General features: G+C 38.8%; 1 long non-coding RNA gene across 1 annotated transcript; it reads left to right on the top strand.

Moving 5' to 3' along the window:
* The first annotated feature begins 7,688 nt into the window (after positions 1-7,688).
* LOC140302372 (uncharacterized) lies at positions 7,689-10,448 on the top strand. The gene is made up of 2 exons (XR_011914962.1): positions 7,689-7,806; positions 10,364-10,448. It is a non-coding gene; the product is annotated as an uncharacterized lncRNA (long non-coding RNA).
* Positions 10,449-12,228: the final 1,780 nt, after the last annotated feature.

The following is a 12,228-nucleotide window of genomic DNA, read 5'->3' as shown; positions in this document are numbered from 1 at the left end:
CTTTTTTACAGCGGACCCTATCATCTCCCCTTCTGTATGGGGACAGCAGTTGTCTTTATTTCCTGTCCAAACTCCTGTTTCTATTTTCAGAAAAGAATATTCTGCCATATGAAATAATATTAGTGATGGTGCTCTTACGACCATTTTACCCCTGGAAGCATCTTCCTTCTAGTTGTTTTCAAAGACTGTTGGTGCACTTCATGTTCAAATATGCTTTGGAAAAGGGAATCTATCTCAATAACAGTGAATCTGGGATTATTTATATTCTTGATTCTCTTTAAGTACAAGTTGATATCTTTGCAAATACAGCTAAATAACAATAGATGCGATGAATGCACCTTAAACCTCACGAGTCAGGTTCAATTCTTTCTCGCTATCTCAATGGACGTGTTGCTTTTGAGCATTTGTTGGTCTGATCTCAGATGGATGAGAATCTACACTCCAGTGTTTTATAAAGATACTGAAATCATAATATGAAGTTTTTCTGTGCGCTTGTCTCCATCTGCTACAAACTACAGAAATAAATCAACTGACTCTTGATTGGTTAAAAATATCTGTACAGACAAACAAGCCTGCGTTTCTGACACCATATCACATCGCAAACGAGTGCTTTTTCAAAAAAATGTTATAGTGTGGTCAGTTTGAATTTAATGCTGGCAACAAGATTAGTTTGTACATTGTGACGTGTCAGCTATTTTCATTTCAAATAAAACACCTTCGGTGTGTTTTGGAAATGAGCCTGACACCAACTGTTTTTCAGTGCCTCCTTTGTTGTATTTTTTTGAAGATGTTCCCAGTGATTGACAGGTCTGGACTGAGGGGATGCCATTTCAGTTTCTGGACTCTTAGCACAGAGTCATGATATTTGCTTTATCTTGTTTAATTGAGCAAAACCTTCCCTGAGCATATAGCAACATATTGTTCCAAAGCCATTTTTCTTTGTGCTTTCACAGATGTGTGGTTATCTGTGCCAGTGAACTCCCGTACTGTAGCATCACAGATGCTGGCTGGTTAACCTGTTTGGGCAATCGGGATTTCCATAAAGAAAGTTTGTCACACTACAGGGCAGTTTTTCATCGTCAGAGGCTGTGGAGAAACCCTTTATTTGCAAATTTATTTATTTTTTTGTTCAAATAGAGGAGCTCACATTTGTTGATGCAGGAACAAAATGTGCTCACTGAAATTTGTTTTCAGAGGTGTTCCAAAGCATATGCAGTGATTCCATCCCAGAATCACGCCAGCTTTTAATGCAAACATTGTTTTTGGCCTTTTTCCCCTGCGTGCAGAAATCTCTTACTACGAGAATATTCAAGAACATATATATGTATATATATGTTAGTTGTGGAGTTTGCATGTTCTCCCTGTGTATGCGTGGGTTCTCTCCGGGTACTCCGGCTTCCTCCCACCGTCCACAAACATGCATGTTGTGTTAAGTGGTGTGTCTAAATTGTCCGTAGGAGTGAGTGTGAGTGTGTGTGGTTGTTTGTCTCTGTGTGGCCCTGTGATGGACTGGCGACCTGTCCAGGGTGTACCCCGCCTTTCGCCCGATGACTGCTGGGTTAGGCTCCGACCCGACCAACGGATTGACGGTATAGGAAATGGATGGATGGATGTTTTTAGTTCTATTTCTAAGAAATATCCACATTTATAATGTAGTCTTTGTTCTATTTTCAGTTGGATGTGAATGACTTCCTAATTAATGCACACTGTTATTTTTACATTTTGCACAGTGCCCCAGTTCAGTGGCTTTCAAACTGTTTGTCATGCCTCTTCTTCATTATTTCTGCACAAGCCATATTCATATAGCTTTTCTACATAATCTCATGTTTGTTGTCATAGAAGATATTCACGTCTGTTGTGAATTGTGACTTGTAAAAATACTTAGATTAATAATAACTTGTAAAAACTGCTGCCAAATTTTCTTTGACACAACAAATGTATGAATCATCTATCCATTTTGGCTGCAGAGCTCTTCTGCCTGCCTTTAGAAACGATAAAGCCATATTGGCTAACAAATGCTTACTTTCTCAGGGGTCTCTCAGGAGGTTGATGCATCCAGTCTTATTCATAAAAAAGAATTCATTCAAACTGATAAGAAGCTTTTGTCGTGTGAAAATGATGAGTCTGAAATTCAGAATGATATAGGATTTGTTTTTTGGAAATCAATACATACAGGAGATAAAAATTCAAACATTGCGGTTAGAAGTTGTTTATTTGAATCCTGTGCTACCAATGCAGCATCTTGATCTAAAGATGGAACAGTGTGTTCATTCACATAAACAGGGTACATAGAGTATTGACTCAAAAATTTGCTTTTTTAAAAAACTGCTGGCTTTTTTTTCCCTTGAAATTACAAGATCTAAAAAAAGGCACGAGCACGGAACAGTTTGCTTTTTTTAGAAGCCCGTAAAAGAACAAGGTGGTTGCAGAGGAGCTGAAGTGTATGCTCAGACTCCTATGAATATGAGCACAACACGAGAGGGCACATTTGCAGCTCCAGATTTCCCACCCTGCTCCTTCAGAACCACTGTGGACAAACCTGCTGCTGCATCGTTAATTAATCGTATTTATTGTCAGCTCCTTGGTCTATTCCTGTGCATCTAAGCCCCTTCTCCACTCTGTTTTGGAATGTTTCTCAATGAATAATTGACTGGAGAGGTATTTTTGATCAACCCCGTGTTGGGTGCAGTATATAAATAGCCCATGTGCAGAAAAGCGTGCATGGATTTATCAGGGGTGTTAGGCCCGGGAGTAGGAGCTCTGTTATGTAATAGGCATGTGAGTTGGCACACCACTGAAACACTGCATTGAATGGGTGTGTGTGATACTCTGTTCCCATTGAGTGTTTTCAGAACGATAGTATAGTCAATGGGAGTCTTTTGTTGAGTCTGCTGCAGCTGAGGCAGCTATTTTTTTTTTCATTGCATTAGCAAACAAAAGCATATATGTATATTTTATACATATAGATAACGCACTGTGCTCAGTTGAAGTGTTTACGCTGATTAACTGTCCATAAAGTAAGCCTATTGATGCTATTTGATTAAATAAAAGTTTTTCACTTTGCCATATTAGCATTTGAAACATGTGCTCTTTCACTGTTGTGTAGAAAATTTATTATTAACATTGAACTTCTGTTTACAGTGCAAACCCATGTATTATATTAGGCTAGCTGTGCAATCTTCTATTTTTTTGTTTCATGTTTGTAATAGACTAGATATTAAATTTGTTTTTGTAAGATATATTCAACATCCTATCTATATTTACAGCTCAACTTTGAAGGACTACAGGTGCTTAAAGTAACATTGTTTTGAGAAAACAATGCTCAAGGTTAAAAGTTCCTATTTATTCTACTGCTAAACTTCTGATTACCTTTTATACATTGAAATTTGCTCTCACGTCTTGTGGACACGTTATATTTAGCTCATCATCGCTTGATATAGAAACACTGAATGGGTGCTACTGCAGGATATTACATAATAATAGTGAGTTTCTCACATGGACATGAAAGGCAGTGACTTTTAAAGGCCTGGAGCTGAAGTGGATTAAGATTTGAAAACACGGGAGAAGGTCTTCTTTTCTTTTTTCAGTGTTCATTATCATCTGACATGACGGAGTTTCTACAGCACAAATTTGAGACAGGTTGATCAGATATGGTCATTTATCTGATAACAAATAAACTGTAGTGTATCTATTAAACAAACATAATTAGAAAATAATTACCTTCAGCGTGGTAGAATCGCCACCCTGTTTAACAATATGTGTGGGTCCTCTTTATATGTTGGTGTCATTACATGATGCACTCCATTCCCAAAGAGTTCACTTTGAATGTCTCTGACCACAGAGACATCAGAGAAAGTTTGTTACTTACCTGTGATGTTTTTGAAACATTGCCTTTTTGTTTATGGAGGAGTTGGAACTAAAAAAAAAAAAAAGAATGAAAGCGGTAATATATCAATCTTAAAAATGTGCTTTACAGGCATCCTGTACTTGATGTAATGATCAAGACATTTCTTTTTTACAGATCTGTGTATCAGTATGTGGTATCATGTGACACTTTTCTAAACTATGAAATATTTTGTCTTGAAAGCACAACTCAAGAGCAGAAATGAAATCGCAGTACTACAGCTACTGAATTTACTGTGGCGCAAAACCAACATCTAGTTAGCCCATTATAATCCCAAAAATTTTGTCAAGAGCTCAATGCAAGTGGATACCAAAGGGCTGCCATTGCCCAACCTTTTATTTCTCCGTATGATGTTGAACAATGCACAAAATGGTGCATAGACCACACGAAGAGAACAACAACCCAGTGGGAAAACATCAGCTTCATTGACCCATGCATGGAGGATGTCCAAAGAAGTCTTTGATCCCAATTGCCTAACCCCAGCTGTGCATGGAGGTGGTTCTGTGAGGCTCTGGATGACTATATTGTTGAATTTGCTTTGTCCTGTAATTGCACTGTGTGGTAAGATCACTTGTAAGGAAGAAATAATCATCAGTTTTGGATAACAATATCTCTAACCACTGTCAAAAACATATATTGCAGTTATTGCTGCCAAATGATGACCACCTCAATATTTAATAAAAAAAAAATAGATCATAGAGTTTGGAGTTGATACTGTTAAACAACTTTATTTGTCATCTCAGATGTAAAAAGGAAACTGGAAACAATCGCAAATCTTTTTTTTTTTCATACAATAAAACCCTCATTCCCTGGTTGTTTCGGGTCATGTGAACACTGAAAATGAAGCACAAGTGAGTTATTTTATTTTACCTAAAGAGATTAGTTAGATTAATGCAAGTTATGCAAATGCAATTCTATACTTTTCATGTTACTGTATTGATCTTTTTGTTGTTGGTGTTGGTGGTGGTCAAGAACTTTGCTAGAATTTAAAAAATTAGTTCGCCTGTTTGTGTTTTGCTTTTGCACTATGTTATGGAGACAATGTGAGCACTCTGATATGTTCATGTAAGTTTTCATTCCATCTTTGAAATGTCTATATATAGCACGCAGTCCATGGTAAAATGCAAATGTGGTAGTTTTGATATATGTGGAATGAAAGGATGAAGATATGTATATTAAGTCCACATTGATGTACAATATGTACTGTTTCTGGTACAGGAACAATACATTTATCCTCTTTGTTTCAGGTAGATTCAATCTGAGCACTTTCTGCAGCATTAAAATGTCTCTGCCCTAAGCTAACTGTAGCCCATGAGGCTGAAATCAGGATATCTGTTGCTTTGGTACCAAGGACAGCTCCTCAGTAATTCTACAACACGAGTTAGCATCCTGCAGTCCCCATACAGACCTTATTTGCCAATGAGTGGAAAAAATAAATTATTTTAGTGCATGCGTTCACCATAACCCATAAACTGAGGACTGACTATTATGGTTGTGGATATTGTTTGGAAGTATGTTTTCTTGTAAATGCAAGCATCTTAGAGCAGATTGCGACCTATTCCAAAGCAGAACTAATGTCATCGTAAAATGTTGAATCTCTACTTGCAAGTCCAGTACCGGCTCAAGACTTGCAAGTCTTCCAAAGTCCTTGTTGCTGTACAGAATACAAATACTGCCACTGCCTTGTGGAGGTTTACAGTGTTTTGTTTCAATCAAAAATTCAAGTTTGAGCAAATTCAAATATATTTTCTCTGCTTTGTTTTTGGTGACCCTGAAACAATTAAATCCATTTGTCCACTTTATCATTGTTTCCCATCCTCTTCATCTTAAGAGTTTTAAAAGCTTTACATTTTAGACCTTTGGTCTTTGTTGTCACTGACTCTCTCTGAGATTTCTTATAGATATTCTTGCTTTTGAAATTTTAAGACCGCAGTTATCTTTTTCATGTACAGAACTATTAACCTTCCCCTTTTTAAAATCATCTCATTACTTTAAACCATCCAGAAACATCCAAGGACCTCCATGTGTCATCCTCTCAGGATTAGAGCTTCTCCTCACTGTGGTGCAGTTCGTTTATGATTCAATCAGTTAACCAAGACCAATTATAATCAAAACACATTGGGCGTGTTTTTGCTGTATATTTACCACATCAGCCATAATATGTCTTTGACTATTTGACAGTCTTCATGAATAACTTACATAATACCAAAGAAGAAGAAGTAACATTACAGGATGGCCTGCTTCTATTTACATAACCTTAGATTTTCTTGAATCTTCCCAGAATCATCCCTCACTAAACATATATAACACCCGTTATAATTTTAGGTAATCACACACAACGCATCAAGGATCACACTAGTGTTCTTGATGTGTGTAGTGTGACTGAATTTTGTATGAAAAACGGGCCTAATTATTTATTTTCAGGACGAATCCCATTTTTATGTGTAAGACTAATTTAGGTCTGACAAATATAGCCTATAGGTACAGTTTTACAACAAATTATGTTAGTAAATGCAAAATATTTAATAAGAGTTGACTCTCTTGTAAATGCAATGCCATGAAAATCCTGTAGGTTGCAGTTTTAATGAATAAGGCAGTGTCTCTATCTTAAAGGGATACATTTATAAAGAAAGTTGTTTAATCTGAGGATTATTCCCCTTGTCGCATTTTATTTTTGCTCAGGGAAGCCTGATTTTGGCCGTCGTGTGTTTATATTTTGCCTCCCGTACAGTAGTACCTTGAACAGAGATACCCGCAGCGCCAGGCATGTTGAGTATGAGAGTTAAAAATAGCATCATCGGTCGGCCAAGCGCCGCTCCGTTACTACGCGTTTCAGCATTCTGCCCTGTGTAGGGGGGAGTCTGCAGGACTGAGACCGCGGCAGCCCTCCACCTTTTTGTGTAGCTCCGCATCATCTCACTGAGGGCCAAGTTGTGGTTCTGAAAGAGTAAACCCAACCCTGAGTCATTTTTTAAATACAATTACAGGTCGTATGCTTGAAATATGACCCCATTTCTGAGCAAGGATGTAGTGGCATTTTGTTTTGGTTTATCTCAGAGTTTACTCACCGCATTGCTGCTCCTTTGCTCCCAATGACATGACATGGAGGTTTGAATGCCAGGAAATATTGGCCTTTCCAGTTTGAAGGAGTCGGTGGCCTCTTTAGTATATCCTCTGCTATCTTAAATGGTCTGAACGTGCTTAATTGGACCATCGATGGTTTTGGGCACACTATAGACAAAGGAGGCTTTGCTTCCTCCTTCAAAGTGGGAGATTCTCCACCTGACGTCAATGCCTATGTGACTGACGCAGCCCGCAGCAGAAGGAAGCCTGTTTTATTTCTCCATTTGTTTTGACGTTAAATATAAAACAAACCGCCCCAAAATGATTTCACCCTCCAGCAATCTGTAGACTTACAGGTCTGTGTGAACGTTTTAGAATTTTTCTACAGTCTAAATTGATAGAGTGGTGGCGTCTCTGTGTGTCTGTGTGCGCGTTGGGAAATGAAGGGGAGGGAGTGCTTTCAGCAGCAAATCATGAATTAATAAAAGCCAAATTCTGCACACTTTCATCATTCCGTTTAATTTCTACCACTGACGTGCGCGCGTGCAAGGAGAATAATCGGGAGCTCGGGCCAGTTCACAAACGCCGCACGCTCGAAATTCCTCCAAGGAACCTCTGCTAGCTTTTCTTTTTTCATCACGCGCGAGCTAAAAATAGAAACGGGGTTGGATCGTGATCCAGAAATAGATAGGGGGCATCACTCCTATAAAAGGCACACCATTCAAGAGTACAGTGAGAGAAGCTGAAAGCCGGAGATGATTTTATGGACAAAGAAGCTTTTTTGGTCGCTTTTTAAAGCTACTTTTCGAGTTATTAAAGGAGGCTCCGCTGCTACAGTGGTGAGTAGTATTCACATCTCTCTGGCTGCGCTTGTTTCGGTTTTCATCACAGCGCTTCGCTGTAGATATTTCCTGCAAAACGTTGGGCAGCTGCAACTGTGTGCAGGAAAAAAATCGCGATGTCACGAGTGTTCTGTGAGGATTTCTGCTATTTTTTTGCACCATGCTTGAAGGGATATCAACCGGTCTGTGTTTGCAGCTACACGGGGATCACCCTCAGTCATGGTTTAAAGGGATGGATGAGTCTTCCGAGCTAAAATTGACATTTTTACTCTCATTGCTGTTACTATTTCCTGAAATGTGTGGATTGTTTTGCAGTCGAGTGGAATCAGAAGGGAGCTGTCCTTCAGGTTGTGGTGCTGAACTATTTCGAGACTGTGTTTGCTCTTTTATGCCAAGCGCCCTTACACTCCCACTGTGGGCATTACTGATAAGTTTGGTGCACCAGTTTTCACATTAAAGGTTTCAGGCTTTTTGGATCGTTTTGTTCTTCGTGCAGCCGCAGCACGGACCTCTGAGATCACCTCAGATTTAAGGGATTTTTCATGTAGATGTTGGAGGGATGAGCGGTTCGACGTCTCGCGTACAATTTGATACTCGTTTGCAGATTTTTTGTTTTCCCCTTTTGTGCACAATGAGCCTCGAGTCGTGACTGCTAAAAGTGAGTAAGGCGCGTGCTGCGTCAGTGGCGTCTGGCTCCGGTGCGCTCGAGACAGATGGGGGGAATCGTGACCGGCTGGGAGACGCGTCCACGAATGAAATGCTGTACGGCCCAATGAAAACGAGCCGAGGGTGGGGCCCCTACATCGGCAACCGGAGATTGGGAGCCAAAATGAACCCTTTGCAAATAAAGAAAACTTTATCATTAATTAAACTGGTGGCACCTTGAGTAACAGCTTTTAACCGGACACCAGGTCACCATTATGTCTCGTAATTATCAAAATGTTTAGTTGTTTTCAGTGGCAATAGGGTCCACGGTGAACGCTGGAAGGAATCATTAAACTGTCAGGTGCTTTGGCCTCCTGCTTAGGTGCTCTTTTCAATTGCATCACGATTGGTAGATGACTAGTCGCCTTGTCCAATCAGATCACGAGCATTCCTCTGCTGCGTGTTAAAATCTATAACGGCACTGAGATGCCGCCTCTCTTCATCGCCGCTCTTTTTGATACCAAGGAGGCATGTTGCTGCAAAGCTAAGGCATAAAAGCAGATTTCATTTTTTGGAAACTACAAATCCATCAACAGAAAAACCAAACAACCGGAGACCGTACGTACAAAAGAATAAACACCCTCATGAGCAAGGTGCTGAAAACACTTTAAGGACGTTTACCCTCTTGGAGACGTGGACTGGGATGAATGTGGATTTGGGAGTTGTTTTTTGGAGCAGCTGTCCGTCACGACTCTTTTTGCGGTCTGGGCTTGCTGTGCATACGTGAATCTGGGAAGCCCTTACCCCAAAAAGCATTCGTGGAGGATGAAAACGTCGTTCATGTTGTTTGGAACGAGGAGTCACACTGCTGCCTGCTACCAAGACGGGCTCTGTGGTGTGTTGTAACACCGAAGTCTTGACTCACAAAGTGCTTCAGCACACACAGACAGGAGGCTGACATGTAACAAGATGCATGTTTGAATATGAGTATTAATAGCTCGCATATCCTGCTGTGATGCATCAAAACACACTTCACGCAAATAAATCTTATATTCAGCAGTTTGGGTTGGTTATTGGTAGGTTTGTTAATAACCATGTTTAACAGATACATATATGTACTGTAGAGGAGTTTTTGTCACATCGTTGAAATGTATTAGTCATCATCTACAAAAATATTTATTTATTGATTCTGTAGTTATTTGAGCTACACAGGCGTTTGATCTCAAAACATATAATTTCTTCTTATCTGGTGTAAATTTATGAAACTAATTCTAAGCCCTCATTTGGTTATCTAAAGGGAAATAAATGCTCACATCATTTAACAGAAGCTTTCATTTTGACAGTTTTGATTGTTGTTCTTCTGCTGCAACATCTGGGACAGAAAAGGACATGGACAGATTCATGCTGTACAGGACAGATTGAATCAGCTGTGGGGAAATGTATAAACTAATGTATGTAATGAAAAGGATTTATTTGAAGCATTGTTTCTGCACAGATGCTGCAGTATTAAAAGTAAATAAATCTTCTGCCTTCAATCAGGTTTTGAAACTTACACAGACATCAAAAAGAGAATGTGATGCTAGAAAATTACATGTTGTGGGTTTGACATTTCCCTTCAATGTAAATACTTTCTGCCTTTATTCTTTATTCTTCTCTTTATTATTTTTTTTTACCTAATTATACCTGCATGCAATCTGGAAAGTTTACGTATACCTTAAATATTTTGAGTATTGACATGTTTTTATTTCTTCTATTCCTTTACACCCACCACATACCAGTGTGAACTGTTTTTAGATCACTTTCCTCTGTGACGCAGGAACTGATGAGGGGGAAAAAAATAAGAAAAAAAGATTGTTCCTAAATTCTCATGTTCTTGTTACTTTCTTCTTTGTGCCTTTTGAACTCACAGGTTTTCTACATTGCAATCAAATACACAACACTGGGAGACAGGATCAATGACCAAACCACAGTGAGGTCAGATGGTGGACTCCACTGTGTGTGGGGGAAAAACTATAAAAGGGAAGTAAACAATAGTTTTAATCATACTTTCTAAAATGATTATACACCGAGGATGTTATCTAAATTCTCAGTAACTGTGCCGTATTTATGTTCCATCTTTTTCCTCCACTTTTTGTTTTTGATCATCACATATGACATAAATTCCATAAGAAGGGACACAGCATTTTGTGTTTGCTTATTTCTCCAAGCTGTGAATGAGCCCATATCCCACTGATCAGTCACCCAGACGCACTAAAACGAAGAGAAAGTGTCACGATGTTGACGACCAAATTACTCATACACATGAACTGGCAGCATTCTTCCACAGTGCCATGCGAACATCTAATTCCTCTCATTACAGCACATAATGTATCATATATGAGAGACGTCTCTAAAAGAGAGAAACCTCATGAAATAGATGGTGGCTTCAATCACGAGACAAATTCAAATGTAATTTTTGGTAATTTGACATCAAAATAATCAACTGAACCCTTCATTAGACTTAAAAACACTTCATTCAGCTTTTGTCCTGAGGTGTCATCAGTGTTGATGAAAAGACGTGAACTTCTCCAGATGTGGTTGAATAGCCGAGTGCCTCACAGAGTTAAAAGCTGGTGTTCTGTGAGAGACAGTGTGATCATCTTAGCCTTCTTTTTACCATCGTTTCCTCGATAGGGCATCTTTTTAATCAGCTTAGCTGCTTGTGAAAATGACAGAAAAGACCGATCACACACATGCTGCACACACACACTGGTCAGATGGCAGTCTGTGTCTGTAGGTCTCTGTTTTGTGAGGTATGAGGGTGGTGGTGATGATGTGCTGAAAAGACAAAAAGCATAGAAATCTGAAGTTATAGATTGTGAAAAGAACAGGGTTTAGAAGCCATAGATAGGATTTATATGTCTACCATTGATTTTACAGACTTACATTGAGCGTCTGTGTAGAAACATTTGTCCTGACACTTAACGTAAAGATAAAAAAAAAGATATACTATAGGAAAACTATGCTTCTGGATGTATTAACATGTCATCTCTTGTTATAGATAATCTTTGACTTTCTACTTTGTTATTTTTGCTGTGACAGTCGTATCACTGTTTCCTCTACAGCAGAAGCAACATTCAAATCTTGATCTTAAGACACAGAGACAGTAGAAGTGAAGGTGTGTTTATCTGGATATGACGGTATATGACTTTTACATTTGTTTACAAACTGCAGTTTTTACTTAAAGATATAGCACATCATCCAGCTGTGCAATTGATGAGAATCCTTTGTTAGAATTGTACAGAGAAGTTTCTTGCAAAAGTCATGAAGCCACATGCACGTGTTCTGCCAATGCATCATGCTGCCAATGCATCATGCTGCCAATGCATGTACGTCAGGCAGAAAAGTTCATCAAACAGCATCTGATCCTGAAGTTTAGACTTACACGTCACATCCATTAAATGCAAATATTTTGAAGCAGGAGTCATTTTTTAACTGAAATACATCAGATGCACATGCAAAGCTGCAGAAGCTGCAGTATACATGTGATAATAGATGAGCATGATAAGAAGCCGAGGCCATGCGATGTGAGTGGAATTTATGTGTTTGTAAAACCTTTTGCTGTACAGCTCTATTTCCTCCATTCTATATATCTGTATCTATAGATATATAGATATAGATATATTTCGTTGAAATAATTTAATATTTTTGACTCATTCTGCATTGTTTATTCATTGTTTCTTTTTATTTAGATGTGTAAAATTTGTGTGAATTACATAAAAACTTCAGTAAACA

Source organism: Leuresthes tenuis, unplaced genomic scaffold (genome assembly GCF_036924035.1).
Source record: "Leuresthes tenuis unplaced genomic scaffold, fLeuTen1.0.hap1 SCAF_2, whole genome shotgun sequence".
In the NCBI taxonomy this organism is placed as follows: Eukaryota; Metazoa; Chordata; class Actinopteri; order Atheriniformes; family Atherinopsidae; genus Leuresthes; species Leuresthes tenuis.
The sequence above is the reverse complement of the archived record's forward strand: the minus strand, read 5'-3'. Positions and strand labels throughout refer to the sequence as shown.